At 39.6% G+C, this 22,636-nt stretch overlaps 1 long non-coding RNA gene across 3 annotated transcripts in view; it reads left to right on the forward strand.

Annotated features, from left to right (window-relative positions):
• Positions 1-22,636, forward strand: part of LOC133536608 (uncharacterized) — a 79,293-nt gene that overhangs the window by 53,543 nt on the left and 3,114 nt on the right. For 2 of the 3 annotated variants that reach the window (XR_009802506.1, XR_009802504.1), the window contains exon 2: positions 16,039-16,263. The exons of the other annotated variant lie outside the window; for it this stretch is intronic. This is a non-coding gene — a long non-coding RNA (uncharacterized LOC133536608). The remainder of the gene's footprint in view (positions 1-16,038; positions 16,264-22,636) is intronic. 3 annotated transcript variants of the gene reach the window in all.

The raw sequence follows: 22,636 nt of genomic DNA on the forward strand, positions 1-22,636 counted from the left end.
TGTTCTATAATTCAGTTTGTTAAAATATATTGAAAAAAAAAAATCAGAGCAGAAATATTCTTGGCTTCAAAACTCAAGAACAATTCCTGGTCAATTAGGACTGAAGCAGTCCGTCAGAACCAGCCAATGAGGTGACAGGTTTGCAATCACGTGACACCAATGTTGTAAAGGCAGGTTATGCAGCACTAGATGCTACAGGCCATGTAATCTGCTGTAAGTGCCGGGATCATTTTTATGACCACTTTCTACATGTGGAGGTTGTTTTATATTAATGAAAAAATCCCAAGATGCCACCGCTTGCGGACACTTTTTTATTTGTACTTTTAGTTCCCCTTTTTATTGTAGACTGTCTTTATCTTGTTTTGTGTTATTTACTTTTATCCCCTTCTGCCTAGAGTTTCAGTTTTCCCTATGGTGGGCGGAGTTGTGAGACGTGCACAGCTGCTTCTAATTTGCCTTGGCCCTACTTAACTGCATCCTGACAGCTGGATGGCATTCGGTGATTTCAACTCCCTGGCCCTTCATGCCTGGTGGCTTTTCTGCAGCGCAAAGTTCTTGTTTTTATGCTAATCTGGGCTATTCCCAGTCACACGGATGGATTTAGACTATTTGGAGGTGGGGGCACAGGTGGGTGTTACCAACAAATTAAGGGAGCCACCTAAAAACGACAAAAACGAAGGCAAGTGCCTTCTTGTAAAAGTAGACCAACAGGTATTATTATTTACTGCTCATGAATCATACAGAAGACAAATGTGTCTGTATCAATGACGTATTTATCTTAAAAAAAAAATGCCGTGTTTGTGTTTGTAGTCATATGAAAAAGTAAAAATAATTCAAAATGCATAGAAATGTCTTGCACAGTTCCGTTATAAATAATAAACCAAATTGAGGAAACTGCTTCTATTGTTGGATAAATGTCTATAAAGTGAAATAGTTTTATAATTAGTCGGTGAATATGTATTCCCCTGAGTCAGTATTTGAGCTTTACAGTGCAGAATGTCAACAATATAAAATATACATAATTTTCTTCAGAATATATGTATATATATATATATATATATATATATATATATATATATATATATATGTATATATATATATATGTATATATATATATATATATATATATATATATATATGTATATGTATACATATATATATGTATATATATATATATATATATATATATATATAAATTGCCACTTAATTTGTTCAATAGTCTATTATGTTACTTTGTGACCTTTGGGAGACGTAAAAAAAAAAGAAAAAAAAGGAAAAGGGAGGCTACCCTGATAAAAGGACAGTCAAGGCTTAAAATTGGGCCGGCTTTTACTCACTGGCATGAGCTCCAAGATGAGGAGGGATTCTCAACCGATGTTGAATAATCAGGCTCTGTTCCTGCTGGATGAGTAAGTACCTTTTGACACTCAAATAAAAATAATAATGCTAATGTTGGCTCTCAGAAATTTGCGTGGAAGCAATAAATAGCCAACAGCTTGATACGTCGCAGTTTACCACAAACATGACCAGCCACGCAACAAACTCAAAAGTACTGTATAAGGAAAAAAAAATGCAATGACTGCAAAAAACAATGCAATGACTGCAAACCTTAAATATAGCGTTTGAGTAAAATGTGTTGGTTCCTACTGTGGAAAAATCATTTATACTGAATCAGTATGGGAATATTGGTTAGAGTGTCCGCCCTGAGATCGGTAGGTTGTGAGTTCAAACCCCGGCCAAGTCATACCAAAGACTATAAAAATGGGACCCATCACCTCCCTGCTTGGCACTCAGCATCAAGGGTTGGAATTGGGGGTTAAATCACCAAAAATGATTCCCGGGCGCGGCCACCGCTGCTGCCCACTGCTCCCCTCTCCTCCCAGGGAGTGATCAAGAGTGATGGGTCAAATACAGACAATAATTTCGCCACACTTAGTGTGTGTGTGACAATCATTGGTACTTTGAAACTTTATGTTGTGTCAGTTTGTATGTAAGTGACAGTAGTTCTTGACGTTTTACGACGCTATGCACTTGTCCTTATGGGAAATGTGATCTTCCTTCAGACGAAACACTACCACTTTGATCCACTAGTTCTGCTAAAATCAACCAAAACTGAAAGTTCTTAAGTGGGGCTTTAAAGAGCTTCTCAGTGGCATGTTCCCAGGGGTTGAATAATTCAGCCCAGAGTTCTCTAAGGCAGTGTTTTTCAACCTTTTTTGAGCCGAGGCACATTTTTATCATTGAAAAAATCCAGGGGGACACTATCCCATCCTCGTTGCCATTGTTGTGTGCCAAACTTGTCACTTATCAGTTCACTTATTAGAAATCTAAGCTTAATAATACACCAAAAGAAACCTAATTGGCTTTTTCAGCCAATTATTCCCGCTCTTATTTTTTGCACTTCCAGGTGTTCAACACACAACACATGTCATCAAATCATGTGTCCCCGACCCTTAAGTTTCCCTTACAACGGTTCCCGTATTGTCCTGTGATTCAAGTAACCAAATACATCAGTGGTTCTCAACCTTTTTTCAGTGATGTACCCCCTGTGAATTTTTTTTTTAATCCATGTACCCCCTAATCAGAGCAAATTATTTTTGGTTGAAAAATAGAGATAAAGAAGTAAAATACAGCACTAAGTCATCAGTTTCTGATTTATTAAATTGTATAACAGTGCAAAATATTGCTTGTTTGTAGTGGTCTTTCTTGAACTATTTGGAAAAAAAAGATATAAAAATAACTAAAAACTTTAGAACAATAAACAACCTATTCAATTATAAATAAAGATGTCTACACATAGAAGTAATCATCAACTTAAAGTGCCCTCTTTGGGGATTGTAATAGACATCAATCTGGATTCATGAACTTAATTCTAAACATTTCTTCACAAAAAAAGACATCTTTAACATCAATATTTATGGAACATGTCCACAAAAAATGTAGCTGTCAACACTGAATATTGCATTGTTGCATTTCTTTTCACAGTTTATGAACTTACATTCATATTTTGTTGAAGTATTATTTAATATATATTTATAAAGGATTTTTGAATTGTTGCCACAAAACAGCTTCATTACTGCAGGAGATCAATCTTTAATAGATGACTATAAACAGTTTAATACACAAACATTTGTATTCAAATTTACAAACAATTTATAAATTTACACACACATTGTATGGACGTACGACTGAATAAAGTGTCTTTTATCTTATACAGTTCGCACCGAAAATGTATGTGTTCTCATACATTGGAATGCTGTGCAGGTATGTTTCCACACTAATCTAAGTGTCACTAGTGTGTGCCATACTTTAGGACTTTTGCATATAATAGATTATTGATTGGCAACATTAAATGGTCCCTAGTGTGTGAATGTGAGTGTGAATGTTGTCTGTCTATCTGTGTTGGCCCTGCGATGAGGTGGTGACTTGTCCAAGGTGTACCAAGCCTTTCACCCGAATGCAGCTGAGATAGGCACCCGGGCCCCCATGACCCCAAAGGGAATAAGCGGTAGAAAATGGGTGGGCGGATGGATGGATATATGACATCATTAAAGGCCTACTGAAACCCACTACTACCGACCACGCAGTCTGATAGTTTATATATCAATGATGAAATATTAACATTGCAACACATGCCAATACGGCCCGTTTAGTTTACTAAATTACAATTTTAAATTTCCCGGGAGTTTCGTCTTGAAAACGTTGTGTAATGATGACGTGTACGCAAGACGTCAGAGGTTTTTAGGAAGTATGAGCGCTACGCACACACACAGGTAAATGTCGTCTGCGTTAACGGCCTAATTACACAGTATTTTGGAGAACTGTGTTGCTGAATCTTTTGCAATTTGTTCAATTAATATTGGAGAAGTCAAAGTAGCAAGATGGAGTTGGGAAGGTTGAGCCTTTAGCCACACAAACACACGGTGATTCCTTTTTTTAAATTCCTGGAGGTGAAACTTTACTATGGATCAGAGCGCGGTCAAGCGAACATGAAACACGACGGAATGTCAACCAGCAGGTTTCGGTGAGGAAATTGTGGTTAAAAAGTTGCTTCTTACTGGTGAAAAGCTGAGCTTCTGCCGTCGACTCCCCTGAGACATTGGCGTCAAGACACCCGTGGACGTACACCTCCGACTATCAGGTACTATTTAACTCACTAAAACACTAGCAACACAATAGAAAGATAAGGGATTTCCCAGAAGTATTCTGCTAAATGTGTCTAAAAACATCGGAGTCTGTCCCAATGCAATCGCGTTTTATTATTTTTTTACTTGAATTTTTTCTCTAGTCCTTCACTATCAATATCCTCAAACACGAATCTCTCATCCTCGCTCAAATAATGGGGAAATTGTCGTTTTCTCGGTCCAAATAGCTCTTTTTGTTGGAGGCTCCCATTATAAACAATGTACTCTAAGATGGCGGCGCCTGGACGGGCTGCAACATCGCGGAGCTCTTGCTAAAGATGGAACATTTGGAAAAAATACCGGACAATTCTGCAAACTTCATGGCTGGCTCACATCGGACTGATAGACGCGTGCTTGCTAGACGTGCTAACTAGCACGGGAATAATTTGACGGCTACATCCAGTGGCCTGTGAAGCTGCGGAGTATAGTAGCAGCGGGGACCGTCTACGGAGCAGACGCCAGCGGTGTGATCGGAAAGGCGGGTGTCGAGCGGGGCTAAAAACAAAGTAGAAGGCTAATCCCCACAGAACACCACTTCCCTGCATCCTGAAGCCGGATTTAAATGGAAGATGCGAGACTACTGGTCTGGGTAAGGAGTCAGTTAAATTAGGACAAGTTTTTTCTGCTTTGATTGTTTCAGAGTTGGAGATGTGTTCTACTGAGATGGCAAACTATGATGCGTGCAGTTTATCAAAGCAACAAACAAAAAATCGGAACATGCGTTCTACTGAGTTGGCCAACTATGATGCGTGCAGTTTATCAAAGCAACAATCAAACAATCGGAAAATTCCCGTCGTATCAATTCCTAGATATGGCCGTAATTATACTAAATGCACTGGGCATAATAAACACAACATTATTAATATTGCTACTACAGATAATTTGATCAAAAATTCCCTAAAACAGCCCACTACCTATAATATAGGTTTTTTAAACATAAGATCATTGTCTCCCAAAACGTTGTTAGTTAATGATATCATCAGAGACAACAATCTTAACGTCATCGGTCTCAGCGAAACCTGGCTTAAACCAAACGACTTTTTTGTGCTATATGAGGCATGTCCTCCTAACTTTACACATGCGCATATTGCCCGTCCTCTTAAAAGGGGTGTGGGGGGGGGGGGGGGGGGGTCGCACTAATACGAAAACTTTAACCTTAGTCCTAACATAAATAATAAATATAAATCGTTTGAGGTGCTTACTATGAGGTCTGTCACACCGCTGCCTCTACACCTGGCTGTTATCTACCGCCCCCCAGGGCCCTATTCGGACTTTATCAATGAATTCTCCGATAATATAATCATAATGGGGGACTTTAATATCCATATGAATACCCCATCGGACCCACCGTGCGTGGCGCTCCAGACTATAATTGATAGCTGTAGTCTCACACAAATAATAAATGAACCCACGCATCGCAACGGTAATACGATAGACCTAGTGCTTGTCAGGGGTATCACCGTTTCCAAAGTTACGATACTCCCGTATACTAAAGTATTGTCCGATCATTACCTTATAAAATTCGAGGTTCAGACGCATGTTCGTCAAACTAATAATAATAATAACTGGTATAGCAGCTGCGACATTAATACGGCCACAACGACAACTCTTGCTGACCTACTGCCCTCGGTAATGGCACCATTCCCAAAGTATGTGGGCTCTATTGATAACCTCACTAACAACTTTAACGACGCCCTGCGTGAAACCATTGATAACATAGCACCGCTAAAGTTAAAAAAGGCTCCAAAAGAGCGTACCCCGTGGTTTACTGAAGAAACTAGAGCTCAGAAATTATTATGTAGAAAGCTGGAACGCAAATGGCGCACGACTAAACTTGAGGTGCACCATCAAGCATGGAGTGATGGTTTAATAACTTATAAACGCATGCTTACCTTAGCTAAGGCTAAATATTACTCAAATCTCATCCACCGTAGTAAAAACGATCCTAAATTTTTGTTTAGTACGGTAGCATCGCTAAACCAACAAGGGACCCCTTCCATTAGCTCCACCCACTCAGCTGATTACTTTATGCAATTTTTAGTAAGAAAATTGAAGTCATTAGAAAGGAGATTAAAGACAATGCGTACCAGCTACAACTGGGTTCTATTAACACTGATACGATTGTATATACGTCGGATACCACCCTCCAAAATAGTTTCTCTCGTTTTGAGGAAATAACATTAGAGGAATTGTTACAACGTGTAAATGGAATAAAACAAACAACATGTTTACTTGACCCTCTTCCTGGGAAACTGATCAAGGAGCTCTTTGTATTATTGGGTCCATCTGTGCTAAATATTATAAACTTATCACTTTCCTCGGCACTGTTCCCCTAGCATTCAAAAAAATGGTTATTCATCCTCTTCTTAAAAGACCTAACCTCGATCCTGACCTCTTGGTAAACTACCGACCGGTGTCTCATCTTCCCTTTATTTCAAAAATCCTCGAAAAAATTATTGCGGAGCAGTTAAATGAACACTTAGCGTCTAACAATCTATGTGAAACATTTCAATCCGGTTTCAGGGCAAATCACTCCACGGAGACAGCCCTCGCAAAAATGACTATTGCTAACAATGGATTCTGATGCGTCATCTATGTTGCTGCTCCTCGATCTTAGCGATGCTTTCGATACCATCGATCATAATATTTTATTAGAACGTATCAAAACACAAATTGGTATGTCAGACTTAACCCTGTCTTGGTTTAACTCTTATCTTACTGATAGGATGCAGTGCGTCTCCCATAACAATGTGAGACGTGTGGTAACGTGTGGAGTTCCCCAGGGTTCGGTCCTTGGCCCTGCACTCTTCAGCATCTACATGCTGCCGCTAGGTGACATCATACGCAAATACGGTCTTAGCTTTCACTGTTATGCTGATGACACCCAACTCTACATGCCCCTAAAGCTGAACAACACGCCGGATTGTAGTCAGCTGGAGGCGTGTCTTAATGAAATTAAACAATGGATGTCCGTTAACTTTTTGCAACTCAATGCCAAAAAAACGGAAATGCTGATTATCGGTCCTGCTAGACACCGACCTCTATTTAATAATGCAACTCTAACATTTGACAACCAAACAATTAAACAAGGCGACACGGTAAAGAATCTGGGTATTATCTTCGACCCAACTCTCTCCTTTGAGGCACACATTAAAAGCGTTACTAAAACGGCCTTCTTTCATCTCCGTAATATCGCTAAAATTCGCTCCATTCTGTCCACTAAAGACGCTGAGATCATTATCCATGCGTTTGTTACGTCTTGCCTCGACTACTGTAACGTATTATTTTCGGGTCTCCCCATGTCTAGCATTAAAAGATTACAGTTGGTACAAAATGCGGCTGCTAGACTTTTGACAAGAACAAGAAAGTTTGATCACATTACGCCTGTACTGGCTCACCTGCACTGGCTTCCTGTGCACTTAAGATGTGACTTTAAGGTTTTACTACTTACGTATAAAATACTACACGGTCTAGCTCCATCCTATCTTGCCGATTGTATTGTACCATATGTCCCGACAAGAAATCTGCGTTCAAAGGACTCCGGCTTATTAGTGATTCCCAAAGCCCAAAAAAAGTCTGCGGGCTATAGAGCTTTTTCATTTCGGGCTCCAGTACCCTGGAATGCCCTCCCGGTAAAGGTTCGAGATGCCACCACAGTAGAAGCATTTAAGTCTCACCTTAAAACTCATTTGTAAACTCTAGCCTTTAAATAGACTCCCTTTTTAGAACAGTTGAACTGCCGTTTCTTTTCTTTTTCTCCTATATCCCACTCTCCCTTGCGGAGGGGGTCCGGTCCGATCCGGTGGCCATGTACTGCTTGCCTGTGTATGGGCTGGGGACATCTCTGCGCTGCTGATCCGCCTCCGCTCGGGATGGTTTCCTGCTGGCCACGCTGTGAACGGGACTCTCGCTGCTGTGTTGGATCCGCTTTGGACTGGACTCTCGCGACTGTGTTGGATCCATTATGGATTGAAATTTCACAGTATCATGTTAGACCCGCTCGACATCCATTGCTTTCCTCCTCTCCAAGGTTCACATAGTCATCATTGTCACCGACGTCCCACTGGGTCATTATTGTCACCGACGTCCCACTGGGTGTGAGTTTTCCTTGCCCTTATGTGGGCCTACCAAGGATGTCGTAGTGGTTTGTGCCGCCCTTTGAGACACTAGTGATTTAGGGCTATATAAGTAAACATTGATTGATTGATTGAATGTGAATATGTGAGGAGCCCCCACACATGTGACGTCATCGTCTGCGACTTCCGGTAGAGGCAGGGCTTTTGTCTTAGCACCGAAAGTAGTGAACTTTATCGCGGATGTTCTCTACTAAATCCTTTCAGCAAAAATATGGCAATATCGCGAAATGATCAAGTATGACACATAGAATGGACCTGCTATCCCTGTTTAAATACGAAAATCCCATTTCAGTAGGACTTTAAACACACACGTTCAAAATGTATCTGTTCTCCCTGCTGAGTGAAGTACACAATGTCTAATTATTACATTATTCTGTTACCACAACTAGGAACCTGCTTGCTAGGCTGCACTGGAATGAAAACTCGAGCCGCCCTACAGCCACTACAAAAGCGGGTGCTGAGCGCTATGCAGTACGCTACCCGAAGTATAAAACAGGGGGCCATGTGGTCAAGAAAATATCAAGGACCCAAAACATGTAAACACTCGACACTTTGTATCATGATAATAATACTGTCAGGTTTCACTCTCCATGAGTTTATCAGGGAGGTTGTTGCTGGCTGCAGACAGACCCCTGACGAGAGAACACCAGTCAGCTTCACCGTGGATGTGCCTCCCTTCCTCTGCGATGAACTGGAGAAGCCAGACAAAGAGGAAGCCATCGCCAAGCACAGAAGTCGCTTCGCTAAGCGTTAACTACAGTGGCCGTGTGGATTCTGTTGCAGTCACTGCACGTCTTGGAACCCCGTGTAGTCCATCAATGGAAATGTTGTTCTAATCTTGTGTACTACACAAGCTGGTAGTGCCACCCTTATCTCCTTTCCCAGATATCCCCAGCAGAAGCGGACAAACTGTCGATATGCTGGAAGTACAAAATAGTTGATATCAAATTATGGCACCTGTTATTAACCAGACATGGATACACAGTGACTCACTGTTCTCTTAGATCAGGGGTCGGGAACCTTTTTGGATGAGAGAGCCAAAAAGCCAAATATTTAAAAATGTCTTTCCGTAAGAGCCATATAATATTTGAACACAACCAAACACGTGCATTTTTAAGTAAGACCAACATTTCTAGAGTATAATAGGTCTCTTATTCTTTGTAGTAACATTGTTATTCTGAAGCTAACTGTGGAGGGGGCGTGGCCCGCGGACCTGCAGCAAAATGGGGTGTGCCAGGATCGGCCTCGAAATCAGCAAGAGATGCGTAGATGGCCCACCTGAGCCTTGTTATCTAATCACCTGTCGCTCTGTTATAAGCAGCAGGCAGGAGGAGAGACGGGGTTAGGGCTGGAGCCACAGTGTGAGCGAGAACGAAAGAGAAAAAGACAATTGCTGGAAAGCAACTGAGAGAATTATTGAAAAATAAAACAATAGTGTAACCCTAAAACGGGCTCTCATGTCGGTGCTTGGTGGTCTGAAGAACCCTCAGGAGGACAAGCCCCACACCAACCAATAATAAATAAATAACTTCTTTCACGCAACTTCTTGAACAGGTGTGGTAGTAAACGGATGGATGGACTAAAAATGCATGAGAATGTTTTATGTTTTGAACATTATTTTTAACACTTATTACACATGGAATTATCCATTACTTATCATGTTTTTTAATTATTTTTTATTTATTTATTTATTTATTTTAATTTTCCTGAAGGAACTCCCCTGAAGGAATCAATAAAGTACTATCTATCTATCTATCTATCTATCTATCTATCTATCTATCTATCTATCTATCTATCTATCTATCTATCTATCTATCTATCTATCTATCTCTCTATCCATCTATCTATCTATCTATCTATATATCTATCTATCTATCTATCTATCCATCTATGTTAAGCAATGTCAGCTCAGATTTATCCGAGAGCCAGATGCAGTCATCAAAAGAGCCACATCTGGCTCGCGAGCCGTAGGTTCCCTACCCCTGTCTTAGATGCAAAAGACATTGTCATGCATTCTATTGATTTTTCATTTACTGTTGCAGTAAATTGTAAATATTGTTGACATCTACGGTCCATGTATGTAATACTTCTATGATATTTAATGTCATGTACATTGTAGCACAGTACATTTCACAGAAAAGAGTAAGATAAGAAAGTGCTCATTCTGATGTATCTTCTAAAGGTTGATAGAATATAGAATTATTTAAACTTATTAGTGCCTCACTCATTTTGCTGTTGCTGCAGCACGCCATATAGCTGTTTGTAGGCGTAATACGCTGTCTGCAGCACCCATTCTTCCAGACACACAGATTGAAAGCCAGGGTGGTCTATGATGCACGTCTCCACCCCTTCCTGCTTCATTGTTGTGGCCACTGCCTGTATCTCATGACAGTAGGCACACTCAGCCACTGTCTCCATGTTCACACAGTTGTGACATGTACACCTGGAAATAGAAATATTCATAATATTTGTAAATCAATTCATATTATTGACACCTGCAATCTGCATACATGTGCAATAATTAATATTATCATTGTCTTGTTGTGGATCTTATGAATCCACATGCATTTTTTGATTTTTTTTTACTTGCATATTTTTAGTATTGCTGGTATATGGAGCTGTGGCCCATAGGAATAATGTCTCCGGGCTGGCCTGGGAACACTTCGGGATCCCCCGGGAAGAGCTAGACATAGTGGCTGGGGAGAGGGAAGTCTGGGCTTCCCTGCTTAGGCTGCTGCCCCCGTGATCCGACCTCGGATAAGCGGAAGAAGATGGATGGATGGATGGATAATTAGGTTTGACATTGTGTCAATAATAGATACTTAGTCTATAGATAGGCCTGTGCCTGCGGTCTAAGTTGTAACACTAACAGCAACAGTGCAAGACAAGGCCACAAGCTAGAAATAGTCTATAAATAAATAACATTTTACCATTCTGTATTCTGAAGGCGATCTATGTCATGTGCTACTCCAGCATCAATATCATCAGCGTCCTCCTGACCGTCAGCGTCGGGTTCAAAGCGATATGGCTCTATCCCTTGTCTGGAGTGGCCGAGAAATAGCTGCCACCCCCACGGCTGCCACGGCGCCTCTCACAGCATATTCCCTATGTGAATCGCTCCGACTGGCCTCTAGTCCTTCACTCTCACTTTCCTCATCCACGAATCTTTCATCCTCGCTCCAATTAATGGGGAAATTCTCGCTTTCTCGGTCCGAATCGCTCTCGCTAATGGTGCCCATGATTGTAAACAATGTGAGAATGTGAGGAGCTCTACATGTGCATCTCGCGCACATCGTATGCTACTTCCGGTTAAGGCAAGGCTTTTCTATTAGCGACCAAAAGTTGGGAACTTTATTGTCGATGTTCTCTACTAAATCCTTTCAGCAAAAATATGGCAATATCGCGAAATGATCAAATATGACACATAGAATGGACCTGCTATCCCCGTTTGAATAAGAAAATCTAATTTCAGTTGGCCTTCAACTCTGCATGCCACCGGGGACAGTGAAAACATCTGGGGAATTTTGTTTGTATCAATGACGTAGTAGGAAGGGGCAAGGAATACGTTTGTGCAAATCTTCATATGAAACACCCTGTCGTTCATCCATCAATCCATCCATTTTCTACCGCTTATTCCCTTTTGGGTCGCGGGGGGCGCTTGCGCTTATCTCAGCTTCAATCGGGCGGAAGACCTTGTACACCCTGGACAAGTCGCCACTTCATCACAGGGCCAACACAGATAGACAGACAACATTCACACTCACATTCACACACTAGGGCCAATTTAGTGTTGCCAATCAACCTATCCCAGGGGTCACCAACGCGGTGCCCGCGGGCACCAGGTAGCCCGTAAGGACCAGATGAGTCGCCCGCTGGCCCGTTCTAAAAATAGCTCAAACGGCAGCACTTACCAGTGAGCTGCTTCTACTTTTGAAATTGTATTTAATTACTGGCAAGCTGGTCTCGCTTTGCTCGACATTTTTAATTCTAGGAGAGACAAAACTCAAAATAGAATTGTAAAATCCAAGACAGTATTTTAAAGACTTGGTCTTCACTTGTTTAAATAAATTCATTTATTTTTTTACTTTGCTTCTTATAATTTTCAGAAAGACACTTTTAGAGAAAAAAATACAACCTTAAAAATAATTTTAGGATTTTTAAACACAGATACCTTTTTACCTTTTAAATTCCTTCCTCTTCTTTCCTGACAATTTAAATCAATGTTCAGGTAAATTATTTTTTTTTATTGTAAAGAATAATAAATACATTTTAATGTAATTCTTCATTTCAGCTTCTGTTTTTTCGACAAAGAATATTTGTGAAATATTCCTTCAAACGTATTATGATTAAAACTAAAAAAAAAAAAATATTCTAGCAAATCCAGAAAATCTGTAGAATCAAATTTAAATCTTATTTCAAAGTCTTTTGAATTTCTTTTTAAAATTTTGCTCTGGAAAATCTAGAAGAAATAATTATTTGTCTTTGATAGAAATATACCTTGGACCAATGTGTTATATACTCTAACAAAGTGCAGATTTGATTTTAACCTATTTAAAACATGTCATCAAAATTCTAAAATCAATCTTAATCAGGAAAAATTACCAATGATGTTTCATGAATTCTTTTTTTTTAATATTTTCAAAAAGATTTGAATTAGCTAGTTTTTCTCTTCATTTTTTTCGGTTGAATTTTGAATTTTAAAGAGTCGAAATTGAAGATAAGCTATGTTTCAAAATTTAATTTTCTTTTTTTTTTGTGTTTTCTCCTCTTTTAAACCATTCAATTAAGGGCTTTTTTAATCATTTATTCTCTACAAAAAACCTTCCGTAAAAGAAAAAAAAATGTACGACAGAATGACAGACAGAAATACCCATTTTTTATGTATATAGATTTATTTATTAAAGCTAAATAGAGCAAACCGGCTACTTCTGGCAATTTATTTAAGTGTGTATCAAACTGGTAGCCCTTCGCATTAATCAGTACCCAAGATGTAGCTCTTGGTTTCAAAAAGGTTGGTGACCCCTGACCTATCCCCAGGTGCATGTCGTTCAATGATTGGCATTTTACACGTGCTTATTCAGGTAAGATCACAGCGCATTATAGTCAGGAGCGGCCATGTTTCACATGGGAACAGAAAGAACATCGAGTGGAAGGAACCAAATACAAAGTAAAGGAGAGGAACAAGCGTGACACGTTTTGTTTGGAATGTTAAAACATTAATGGATGATTATTTACATTTTTATTTAGCAATTCAAGGTCCATGACCAAGGCTGACGCTCATTAATTTTCCTTCCTCACATCTTCCCTCCGTCGTCTGCTTGTGTGTGAGATCCAGGCTGTTTCTCAGTCTCCCCACGTGCGTCTCGTCCGCGGCAGCCGGCTGTTCGATGAGAACATTCAGCTAAATGTCTGATCGATAGAGGCTGGCAGCGCTCTCTGCTCCTGCCGCCAGAATACTGACGAGGAAAGTGGGGGAGGTGCCTGTTAACATTGTCACATTAATGGCGGCCATGCTGGAAATCAGGAAACTCATGTTTGATCCGAGTTTGCATTTGTGAGGAATCATTTTGTATCGTATCATTTTGCCCTGAGTAAAAAAACATCCAATCAATGTAGTAATTATTTACGTTTTACCATTTATATTTCTTTGATACTTGATAAATTTACATCATCAAATACCAGTGGCGGGCCGTGCGTTTCCCACCTAGGCCTTCAGTGATCTCCGACTTCAATAATTACCTTTCAAAATACCATCATTGATGTCACCATATGATCATTACTGGAGAAATACTATACAGGAACACATTTACACCCTACTGAGTAATGAATCACATCAACAGTATACACAACGGGTTATTTTCTGGCGTATTTAAAAATGAATTAAAACGCATCAGCAATTAAAACATATACCGTATATTTCTCTGCTTGGCTTATGCAACTTCCGGTCAATAAAGTTTGATTCATAGTCCGTTGAGGTGGGCGGGGTTGAGGGCGGAATCGGGGGCGGGGTTAAGGGGAAGGAGTATATTTATAACTAGAATTCACTGAAATTCAAGTATTCCATATATATATATATATATATACAGTATATATATATATATATATATATATATATATATATATATATATATATATATATATATATATATGTATACCGTATTTCCTTGAATTGCTGCGCTTACCATAGTCATGTGGTAAAAGTAAGCATGCGCTAATTATTTTAAAACCTCTTCTCACTCCGGCACTTACCAAAGGCATGCAGTAAAAATTTGATTGTGATGTAAGGATACCATCATGAAAAGCACATTTAATGAAATAAAAACGTTATTATGGTCTTACCTTTACTTATAAATGAAATCCATGCCAGATCCTTCTAATCAAAAGCATCGATAACTTGTTTATAGAAGTCATCCTTATCTTTCTTCAGTTTTAAAAATCTCTGTCTTGATGTAGATCTTCCTTTATTACCTCTTGCTTCGATTGAAAGTGCAGTTTACAAAACTGCTATCAGACCACTACTATCAGTTACCTCGGTTTCTCAAGTGCGGGGGTGACGACAGAACCTTTTTCGTACAACTCCCCCTCCCGTTCTGCTCCGTGGGTGATCGCTTTATCCCACCGCTGCCACCAGGAAGTGTTATTGTATAAATAATACACTGGGTACTTAGGACTGGAACATGCTTCATTTCAGCATGGTTCGTCTACATAGCCAGCATAGGTGTTACATCCTAATAGGTCCGTCGTGCACCCGCCGCGTCATATCCGTCCCAGCACAATTCACGTCACTCATTGTTACTTCTTCTGCAGCCGAGTAGTCGCAAGAATGACCACTAGCGCCCTCTACCACCAGGAGGCGGGAGTCATTTAATGAATCACATTTGACAGACGCAGCTACGGTATTGTGACGGTCTCAAGACGTCGTCTTGCGGGTTCCCAGGACCACCAAGGAAGGACATGGCTTGAGCTGTTTGACTTTGTTTATTTTTCAAAATAACCTCAGTCCAGGTCGCTCTTCTGCTCCTCCTCTCCGCTCGCTCGCCGTCTGTCGGACCGTCGGCTCCACAGGTATATTAATAAAACATAGCTGCTTACTGTTCTTTTTAGCATACCGGTATTTAATATCTTGGACCTTAAATCCTACTGAATAGCTCTTAATCTTCTTCCCTTTTTGCGATTTCCAATTACCGGTATTGAAATCAGCCTCCTCCATTTTAAAAATGATGACAGGGGAAGTGTCACTCGTGACGTCACGAGTTTGACCGGGCGGTAATACTAAGCATGCGCTAATTATTTTGAGAAGCGAGTTTGACCCGGCAGTAATTCAAGGAAGGCCCAAACTATTTGCCCGGCGGCAATTCAAGGAAACACTGTATATATATATTTATTTATTTTATTATTGTCCATCCTCGTTCTATTCTCTGTCACTGTCTTTCTAACCATGCACAACACCCTCCCGTCGTCGCCATGTCTCTTCTTCGTTTTTCTGCTTCATCTCTGTTGTTCGGTTGTTATGTTTTTGGACATTACTACTTGCCGCAGTTTTGAAGCAATGCATGATGGGAATCCGGATGTTACGTGTCAGTGTATTAACATGCCGGCTGGAATAAACACACGCTGAGAAATAGCTCCTCCGTGCCTGCCTACTTCATGGGTTATAGATAATAAACCTAAGGATAACGGAGACATATATAATAGTCTCTTTCTTGTCTTGTGTGCAGTTGTGCACTCTCCAAAAGCCATAGATGTTACAACGTGACTGGGCCGGCACGCTGTTTATATGGAGGAAAAGTGGACGGGACGACAGGCTGTCCTCACTCAGGTGGAAGGGGCGTGCCTCGTTGTCCGGCTGGAAATTGTGGGAAATTCGGGAGAATGGTTGCCCCGGCGGATTTTAAGGAGAAGCACTGAAATTTGGGAGTCTCCCGGAAAATTCGGGAGGGTTGGTAAGTATGCCCTGACCACATGATGGCGACAAATATACATGTAACAATGTTAATCAAATGAAAAACATGACACACTTTAACAACAAGAGTTTACAACTTTTAGTTGTAACGGAACAGCTACTGTCATAAACTTGGGTTTTGATTGGCTATCGCAACTGTCTATCAACTCTGTGTTCTCAAATTCATCCGCTAACGGTCCCGGTGAATATCCACTCCCAGGATGAGTGAATGTCACGGTCAACCTTAGGCCAGCTAGAAGGCCTTACTGACAACAACGCATGATCTGATTGGCTATCGCAACTGTCTATCACTGTTTGTGCCCGTTCACTTACAGTGCACAGACGCGTATAAAAAAAAATACAACAGCACTGGAACGAGCATATTATGACATGAAGAGAATATGAATACTTTTCGATATTTAGGGAAAGTAAACAAAAAAATGATGTTATCTTTAATTATGTCGATCATTTTTGGTTATGTTAGGCCAGCAGAGAAGGCCTTGCTGGCCCTGACATCACACCACTTTGCACATGTTGAATTGCATAACTATGATGGAATTCGATGAAACCTACTGCTTGTTAGAAAAGACACTATTACCATTATTAAATAGTTATAATTATATGATTGTTATAATCATAATTGAATAATTAAAAACTTTAAGAGTTGTATATTGCCAGTGGTCCAGAGTTTTCCTGGCAAAATGCTTTTATTGTGAAATAATGCATGATGCAGTGTCGCACTAGCAACTTATTTTCTTACCCTGAGTCGGCCATTTGCCCTAACAAATATGTGAAGACAGGACAACGAAATTGGAGCTGGATCACTTGAACCAAGAAATCAATAATGTTAAAGAGGGTGACCCATTGGCTAAATTGTGGACCCAACCAGAATTTTATTGGAAGCCAGCCCCTAACATGTTTTATTTATGTGAAACGATTTTTATAATCAAACACAAATTAAATTCGATGCATAATTTGTACTAAGATAAATTAATGAAAAATAGACTGATCAGTTTTATATTTTCTTTGTCTAAAATAAAACATTGTACCTAACTAAAACATACATTTGTCACACATGGACTTGGATTTGTTTTGCTTCTTCCACACAAAGGATGATTGACACGAGCCAGATGAGAGTGTGGGTACATTTTGATTTATTTAAACACTATAATACAAAAATAGGAAAATAAAGGGCGCACACAATGGCGGATAACAAACTAGACTATACTCAAAACAAAAACAGCCCAATGGCATGACTATATACAAACGAACAAAAAACACTAGCTGTGGCACAAAACAAACCAAAAACCTGCACTAAGGCATAAATACAAACAAGTTACGTGGCGTGGTCAAAACAACAAACAGCGTGGCAAGGTAAGGTAGGTAGCATAGTACAGTCGGTAAAGTTGCCAGGACGAAGAATAGAAACAGAATGGCTTAAATAGCAGTGACATAATCAGTGAAGGAACAGGTGCGTGACATGACAGCTGAAACTAATGAGTTGGCATGGTAAAGAAAACAAACCAGGAAGTGCAAAACAGAAAACAAGTGTCCAAAAAAAAAACCATAACATTACTAAAACAAAACATGATCCATAGGCGTGACAACATTTACATTTCTTTCTGACACATGTCGGCCGGGATTCAAGCCTTGTACTTATGTACTCATAACACTAACGTCCATCCATTTTCTACCCCTTGTCACTTTCAGGGAAGGACAAGTCACCACCTCATTTACAGGGCCAACACATATAGACAGACAACATTCACACTAATGTACACACACTTGGGCCAATTTAGTGATGCCAATCAACCTATGCCCAGGTAATGATCACATAGAGTGCCAAAATGTTCCGTTATATTCTTAGCAGGAAGGGGTTAGGATTATGTTTGCGGTAATATTTCATATAAAGCACACTGCAATTCAAAAACTTGTATTTGACATGTGATTATTCACTCAAAAACCCTACACATCGGGAATAATAGGGAAGGGAGGCCCTGATGTTGAAATATTGGAAATTTTGGAAATATTAGACTTAGACAAACTTTATTGATCCACAAGGGAAATTGTTCCACACAGTAGCTCAGTTACAAAGGATGGAAAGGGTAAGGATGGAAAGGATAATGCAGGTATTAAGTAGACTTAAAATGTACCGTAGTAGCAACACAAAATATAACATATATGTAATATTTATATATTACATATACAGTATACCGATGTATAATGTATACTGATATATTATTGTACTACATTATATTTTTATACAATATATAACAAATCCCAATTACCATGTAAAAAATTATAGGGATTTGCAAAACCAACTATTCTAAACTGGTACCTGCTTTTGTGTATTTGGGACCCACATAACTCCAAAAATTTTAATTAAAACCATCGAGGCGTGGCCGAGATATTTATAAAAACACTTTTGCCTTGTCTTCTGAATCTTCTCAAATTTCACACGAGTCATTTGGAATTTGAGACGTTTGTGATGTATTTTATAATACGGCTGCCAATAGGGAAGTTCTTTCTTTTTCGTTATCCCCTTGTTGTGGGGCAGACTGGCTCGTACATGCACTTGCGTCCTCCGCTGTTACCATTTCTAACAGAAAGTAGCATATAGTTCAAACTAGGGTTATACGGTATACCGGTATTAGTACAGTACCACGATACTAATGAATCACACTCGGTATTGTACAGCCTCTGAAAAATACCGGTCTGCCACACCCCCCACATTCACAACACAAAGTAGTTCACCGGTGTCAAAATGTAAACATTCGCCATTGGTGGATCGAGACCTAGCATCCACTGTAATGATACCAAGTACAGTAGCGTATTTAGTCATACTCTGCGATGAGGTGGCGACTTGTCCAGGGTGTACCCCGCCTTCTGCCTGATTGTAGCTGAGATAGGCGCCAGCGCCCCCCGCGACCCCAAAAGGGAATAAGCGGTAGAAAATGGATGGATGGATTTAGTCATACTACTATGATTACGTCTAATTTTTTGGCATTGCAACAAGTATATATCATGTTCATAAACTCAAGAAATATGTCCCTGGACACATGAGGACTTTGCATATGACCAATGTATGATCCTGTAACGACTTGGTATCGGATTGATACCCAAGTTTGTGGTATCATCCCAAACTAATGTAAAGTATCAAACAACAGAAGAATAAGTTATTATTACATTTTAACACGAGTGTAGATAGAACATGTTAAAAGCGAAAGGAAGCAGATATTAACAGTAAATGAAAGAGTAGATTATTAATTAATTTTCTACCACTTGTCTTTAATAATTTCGACAAAATAATCGAATGAAAAATGACACAATATGTTACTGCATGTCAGCAGACTAAATTAGGAGCCTTTGTTTGCTTCCTTACTACTAAAAGACAAGTTGTCTTGTATGTTCACTATTTTATTTAAGGACAAACTTGCAATAACAAACATCTGTTTAATGTACCATAAGATGTTACTTTAAAATAAAGCCAATAATGCAATTTTTTGTGGTCCCCTTTATTTAGAAAAGTACCGAAAAGTACTGAAAAGTTTCGAAAAGTATCGAAATAATTTTGGTACTGGTACCCGTACCAAAATATTGGTATCAAGACAACATTAGTTAAAACGTATATCTTTCAGTAGACTCCATATGAAAGCGCTAAAAACTACAACATAGATGACGGGGTGGTGATGCAATCAAAGGGGAGCTTGGCCCGCAGAAGAAATTTGGCACATAAATAAGACCGCCGACAGAACGGCGCATTCTAAAGAGACAATCAGAAAGTGGCTTGAAGATGGTCTGTACAACAATCTATGCAAAATTTTGACAAAAGTACCACCATCACGTTATGTCGAGCACAAGGCAGTGTTTTAATTGTAGAAAAAATACTAACAATATGACATTTTAATATATTTAAACTAGGGCTGGGCAATATATCGAACATACACGATATATCGTGGGTTTGTCTCTGTGCGATATAGAAAATGACTATTTCGTGAGTATTCAATTATACGTTCTCACACAGTTGCTTTTTGCTGCGGGCATTACATTATAGACTTTTCTTCACTCTTTCTTGTCCCTCCTTCTCACAGAGAGATAAAAAAAGCGCACCTAGTTACATACGTTATACGCCCTCGCCGAGCAGAGAGGTAGCGGCATGGGTAAAATTGGCTGTGGCAGGTGGTGCAAACGGAGCGGTGCGAGTGGTAATACGAGAGAGAGAAGGTGCGAATCTGGTAAAAAATGGAGGAAGTATAATTCATTCCCAAAACAGCACGCTGTCCATCGTCTGGCGGTGGTTTGGCTTCAAGCGGGAAAGTTGTTGAACAGACAACCTTAATATGAAAAGTATGCGGCAAAAGCGTTGCTACAAAAAGTAGCAGCACTACTAATTTGTAGCATCATCTGAAAAGTCACCTGCTAGAGAATAAGAAGTGCTTGAAACTCCGCATGTCATCCTCTTCGACAGGTGCCACACCCACAAAATCCCAAAACAACCAGCACTGACCCAATTTTTCCATTTCCAGATCAACACCGTATGAAAAAAATAGTCAACAACAGAAGGAGATAACGTCCACAGTAACCTACCAAATAGCGAAGGACATACACTATTACATTTCCTATTATGCAGCTCATTTTTATTTTACAGTTTTTGAAATATCTTGTGTGAAATCATGCACAAAAAGTACACTTTAACTTATTGTTGTTTTGATACGTCATCTTAGTGACATTATGCACAAAAGTGCACTAATAGCTTGTTTTAAAATGTCTCTGACAATCTCGCACTTTCTGTTTTGTTTGTGCCACGGCGTAATAACATTAATTAATACAGTTTTGGCAAATTGAATTAGTTGGGATTTCCCTCTCTGTATAAAAGTTTAAAATGAGCATATATTAATACTGTATGAACAATAATGTTTTAAAGTAGACACATATAATCATCATACTGCTGTGATTATATGCATCAAAGTGTTAACTCAAGGAATGCCATGGCAAAATATGGAGATATATATGGCGTATGGTGACATGGCCTCAAAATATTGCAACATTAATAAAAGGCCATATCGCCCAGCCCTAATTTAAACCTGCGTCTATTAAACATTTTCCTTGTCTTCTAATTTTCTTTCCTATTTCTCACATCTTCTCTCCTTGGTCTCTAAGCAACATTGATTTTAGCCGCCTCCCTCTTTCGCCATTTCTGTGCTTCGCTTTGTTTTGCAGATACAATCCAACTTCCTGTGACAGACACACACAGCAGCTTGTTCAGCCCATTTAGATGCTGCTTGGACCGCAGCAACATTCAGTCTTATCTTGGGAGTCACCGGCACACCGCCACTACTAATACACTGATAACGCCTTTCAGGATTGAGTATGGCTTACAACAGGCCAACGTAATAACTCAATTTGGCCAATCATAATTACTAGGGATGTCTTGATCAACATTTTTGCCCCCGATCTATTCCGATTATGAGTCCCAGTAAAGTTCTTTGACGATTGATTGTAAAGGTGAAACTGTTTTATTGCAAGTACCTCAAGTAAACACAATAATATATTTTTATAAAACGTATTCGATTTAGAATTTGCGTGTCAAAAATTCGCATTACTTACAAACCCAGTTTCCCTATGAGTTGGGAAATTGTGTTTGATGTAAATATAAACGGAAAACAATGATTTGCAAATAATTTTCAACCCATATTCAGTTGAATATGTGACAAAGGCAACATATTTGATGTTCAAACTGATAAAAAATGTTCGTTTGCAAATGATCATTAACTTTAGAATTTGATGCCGGCAACAAGTGACAAAGAAGTTGGGAAAGGTGGCAATAAATACTGATAAAGTTGAGAAATACTCATCAAACACTTATTTGGAACATCCCACTGGTGTGCAGGCTAATTGGGAACAGGTGGGTGCCATGATTGGGTATAAAAGCAGCTTCCATGAAATGCTAAGTCATTCACAAACAAGGAGGGGGCGAGGGTCACCAATTTGTAAGCAAATTGTCGAACAGTTTTAGAACAACATTTCTCAGTGAGCTATTGCAAGGAATATAGGGATTTTACCATTTACGGTCCGTAAAATCATCAAAAGGTTCAGAGAATATGGAGAAATCACTGCACGTAAGCGATGATATCAAGGACCTTTGATCCCTTTAGGCGGTATTGCATCAAAAACTGACATCCGTGTGTAAAGGATATCACCACATGGGCTCAGGAACACTTCATAAAACCACTGTCACTAAATACAATGTGTCGCTACATCTGTAAGTGCAAGTTAAAACTTTACTATGCAAAGCAAAACCCATTTATCAACAACACCAAGGAACGCCGCTGGCTTCGCTGGGCCTGAGCTCATCTAAGATGGTGTTCTGTGGT

Source organism: Nerophis ophidion, linkage group LG17 (assembly GCF_033978795.1).
Source record: "Nerophis ophidion isolate RoL-2023_Sa linkage group LG17, RoL_Noph_v1.0, whole genome shotgun sequence".
In the NCBI taxonomy this organism is placed as follows: Eukaryota; Metazoa; Chordata; class Actinopteri; order Syngnathiformes; family Syngnathidae; genus Nerophis; species Nerophis ophidion.